A 4,989-nucleotide genomic window follows, 5' to 3' on the forward strand; every position below is an offset into this window, starting at 1 on the left:
ATCTAGAATCTACTACTTCTGTTCTATTACTACAATATCTAGAATCTGCTACTTCTGTTCCATTACTACTGTTGGTTACAATACAAGTAGGGAAGATAAGCAATGAGAAGGCTATGGAGGACAGAGAAGAGAGGAGAGTACATAGAGTGACAGTCTTCAAGAGGTCAAAAACCTGTACGAGTTCAGGTCTTGAACAAGTGATATTGGATGAAATGGGAGATAGAGAGGACCAGAGAGTAGAATTTTTTTTTTAATATTGAGAAATATTTGCTGTCTAAAATAGAGAAGAAATGTTATTAACATGCATGGTGGTCAAGAAACTGACAGGTAAGATTTGAAAGAGTTACCAGTTTGAGGTAAGCACAATAGAGAATAATGACAGAGTTTATAATGGAGAGAATGTCTTTGAAAGCCAAAAGCAAAAGTTGTCATAAAGGAGAAAGAGACCAAAAAAATGTCTGAAAAAGCAGTTGAATGGAAAACTTAGTGTAGACCTACATTATGAACCATAAACTGGCAAAGTTTATTGATGATGCTTATTTGGTTTATTTATTTGTTGGTTTTCAGAAGGAAAGAACTATAATAGACTGATAACTACAAATTAACTGAAATTGTTTATACCCAGCCTCCTCATTATTAGGCAGGTGAAGATGAGGTGAGCAAAAAAGTAGCAACACATTGAAAGGGCTATTGAAGGGGTTATATTTTCCAGACACATCAGGAGTTCAAGTTTTTATTAAAAATGAAAAAGAATTTGCTAATCAGAATGTAAGTATTCAAGATCTATCAGTATGTTAGATAAGGGATAGATGATTGATTCTGTTGGAAAAACAGAGTCGTATAGTGATGAAAGTCTGATAATACCTCTGAGACTTGAAAGTGACAGAAATAAACAGGAACATGAGGCACAGAGTTTTAGTTATGATAGTCTCTTTGAGGAGGAGAAATAATGGCACAATTGTCATTTTTTGAATATTTCCCCTAGTATTTTTAGTGATTTCACAAATTGTTCTAATGGTTTAAAGGACTACCACTCTGGAATATCACTTAAAGCAATGTTCTTGTGAGGATTAGGTTTAATAAAAAGTCCTTTAATGCTTGGACATATGGAAAGCTAACCAGTAGTATATAAAACAAAATTGTTATAGTTGAAATTTATTATTATAGGTATTTTCCTCATCTTTTTGCAATACTTATAATTTTTTTCTTAATGGAATATGATTTTTCAGTTTTTAAAGTCAAATTGTATTACATTTAAAAAATTAATACAGAACTATTCTGTTGAAGACAATGAATGCATCTTATGCTTAACATGTTAATATGTGTTTCACATTATTTATAGATTTTGTCTACTGCATTGAAATTTGCTAGAATGCTGCATATGTACAGCTTAATGTAATCACTTCCTAACTATAATCTTTAGAGCCAACCGAGTTACAACAAAATTAATCTAATTTTATGCCTTTATTTGTTTCTACTTCTAGGTTAAATATGGTTTGAAAAAAGTGTTTTAGAAAACTTTGAAAAATCACTAGCTTATTAGAAAGCATATTCTATTAAAAGATATGAGTCCTATCTCCAGATTACTTTAAATATTAGTTTTATTCCAAATTATGTTCTAGTTTTCCTATCTTTAAAATATATTCATGAAACATTTCACTTCTCTTATGAAATTAAATGTACTTTTAAGTTTGAAATGTATTAGGGAACTCTGATATATGCTTTTTAAAAAAATAACACTCTGAATTACTTTCTAAAATGAAAGCAACCCTAAAATAAAAATATATTACCAATATTCAGTTTTACCTCTGGCTTCAACTTATTTTTCTCTCAAGATATTATTCTCTTCTCCAGCCACCCAAGGTGCCAAAAGGAAAGAAGGCCAAAGGGAAGAAGGTGGCGCTGACCCTTGCTGTCTGGAAAAAGCAGGAGACCATGAAAGTGGTGAATCTTCTGTTTGAAAAATTTGGTACTGGACAGGACATTTTGGCATTGGACAGAACATCCAGCCCAAAAGGGACCTCACTTGCTTTGCCAAATGGCCCCATTATACTAGGTTGCAGCAGCAGAGAGCCATCCTCTATAAACCGCTGAAAGTGACTTCTGTAGTTAACCAGCTCACCAGGGCCTTGGACCACCAAGCAGCTATTCAATGGGGTAAGCTAACTGGCAAGTACAGACCAGAGAAAAAGCAAGAGAAGCAGCAGCGACTGTTGGCCTGGACTGAGAAGAAAGCAAAGGCGACATTCCCACTAAGAGATCACCTGTCCTTCTAACGGGGGTTAACACTGTCACCACCTTAGTGGAGAAAAAGAAGGCTCAGCTGGTGGTGACTGCACAGGACATAGATCCCATTGAATTGATTGTCTTCCTGCCTGCCCTGTGTTGTAAACTGGGGGTTCCTTACTGCATTATCTAATGGAAGGCAAACTTGAGACATCTAAGATTAAAAAACAAACAAATAAACAAACAAACACTCTTTAAAATATTCTTTTAAAACTTTTAATCATTAGTTTTTTTTATCTCTTCAGTACATTAAAATGTCTGGTGGTAGGAAAATACTGGAGTCATATATGACTGTCTACATAATTTGCAGGGCCCAGTGCAAAATGAAATGGATGTTGTACCTCGTCCAAAGTGTTAAGTACTTCAAGATGGCAACAGCAGAGCATTAGACCAAGTAGGAGGTCGTTATGTGCATGGGTCCTTGTGTGACCACACAGGTCACAGGAACATGAAGCTAGACCTGAGTGTATATCCAGATACGTAAATCTTAGAGATTTCTAAAACTCAATAAAAGAGAAACTACATTTTGTGTGTGAACACAAAAATTGGAATAAAATTGGCAACAGCATTGGGATTTGTGCTCAGAGTCACAGTTTACATCTGACCACAATTTCTATACGATTTTTTAAAATAAAACAGTAAGATTTTTAAAGAAGGTTTCTGAAATTTAAAAATTATAACATAATTAACTTTGATATTTTAATTCCATGTAATTTAAAACATTTAATAGATATATAATGTTCCACTATTAATTTAACTAGAAGTATAAAAATAAAATATAGATAATAAAATATTCTACTTATTTTTAAATTATCTATGTTATATTGAATAAAAGAAAATTTGGGAATATAAATAAATGAGTATTTTTGAACATGTAAAAATTATTTTCTTGCTGTTTTTAGGAGACTGTTTTAGCAGCACAGGAGCTTACCTCTGATCTACCTCTGCTCAGACAAACCAGTGATGTAATTTACAAATAGATTGTAACTTCACCCAAAACACATCACAGTAAAGATATGTAGTGACTTTCAGAGAATTTGACCTAACTAAGAATTTGTAAAAGAGAAAAACATTGTCCTTGTGGCTAAACTATACGGCTGTTTCTTTTTAAGTCACATGTATATTTACCTGACCAATTTGTTTTACTCTATTTCAAGTTATCAAGTGAAATTATTTTGGAATAAATTAATGAGTTGTCTGTTCTGAATAAATGTGCATGTTACAAATGCAAACACGTGTATGTATTATACAACTATGCAGCTTCAAGAACTGACTTATTTCTATCAGCTTTTTATTCACTTTTAAAAATTAGGCTACTGAAGCATATTAGAATTTAATTACACCAATTAGTACTGCCACATCAGACATATGATGTGCCTTCAATTAAGAAGTACCTAATGGGTATTAGTACAATTTAGCTTCATAATTAAAGTTCTAAGAACAGCACAAATTAAACATTATGATTACAAAACATTAAAAATCTACTGGTGAAATTAAAGCTGAATATTTTAGCTTCTCCTTTTGAGCTGATTTTAAAAAAGAAAATCAGAATTATATAAAATGCAATGTTATTATTGAAGCATTCTGAATTTAAAAACAGAAATTAAGCTCACATGCCCATAAATATGTGCATATATAATGATTAAATATTAAATAAAATATCCAATCTAACACTTATGTCATCTAATAAGCATTAAGGGTTATCATTTTGGAGTTTCACTTGGTTGGGTTGTTTTTTTTGTTTGTTTTTTTCATAGAGACATTTGATATATGTGTTCATCACTCACAACTCTTGCTTCAGTGAGCATGGATGACAGGAAGCCCCAGCTACTGTTTTTCTGGTCGTATGACTGTCTTTGCACTCAGGTCGTATTTTCTCAGCCTGTACCTGGGCAATATCTGAGCATACTGGGAGTTTTGATGAAAGTCATTTTTAAGATTTGTGATAATCTTCCAACAGAAGACTTTGGACTGGAGACTCCTACTGTCCTGGCCAAAATTTCCTGAACTGTGCTTCAGGCTGTGACTCTTTCACTCTCATCTTTCTTCCTTGTCCCTCTCCTTTGACAGAGGCCAGGCTTGCATCACTGAAGACTCCCTGCATTTAGATCTGCTTTCTCTTCTTAATCTTTAAATAACATTCCTCTCATAATCTTTTGAGCAACTTATAATTGCATAGTGTCAGCTTCTTGGAAAACCTAACTTGACAAACTATCCTATTTGAAATACAGACATATATGCATTTAACAATTTTTGACATTATTAGCATATTGAGTGTTAAATAGTATCTGAAGAGAGATATATTTAAAAATGAAAACACCTTCCTATTGGAATTTTCTTCAAAACAAATAGATTATTTTTAAAAAGATGACAACTATAGCAACTTCAGTCTCACCTGTTTTATCCACTAGAGTGATTTGCTTTCTCTGCTTTTCTTAAAGTGATTGGTTGAAATGTTTTAACACTTAGCAGTTTCTTCCTAGTTTTGCAGATATGGCCTCTGAAATGGCTTATGTGTAAGGCAAATAGAGGATGTTCTTTACTGAGCTACTGCTTTTATTTCTCTCTTTCGCTTGTTCTATTTTTTAAGTGAAAATGGCATTAATATCTTATTTGTCAGACTTTCATTTTCATATTTGAGAATTTTGCTTGTAGATAACCAATAGCTATAACCTGTTCAGGTCTTTAAAAAATAGAGCCTAT

At 32.8% G+C, this 4,989-nt stretch overlaps 1 pseudogene; it reads left to right on the plus strand.

Moving 5' to 3' along the window:
• Positions 1 to 301: 301 nt before the first annotated feature.
• On the plus strand, positions 302 to 2,419 carry LOC135970763 (large ribosomal subunit protein eL8 pseudogene; annotated as a pseudogene).
• The last annotated feature ends 2,570 nt before the right edge of the window (positions 2,420 to 4,989 follow it).

This window comes from Macaca fascicularis, chromosome 5, assembly GCF_037993035.2.
Source record: "Macaca fascicularis isolate 582-1 chromosome 5, T2T-MFA8v1.1".
Classification (NCBI taxonomy): Eukaryota; Metazoa; Chordata; class Mammalia; order Primates; family Cercopithecidae; genus Macaca; species Macaca fascicularis.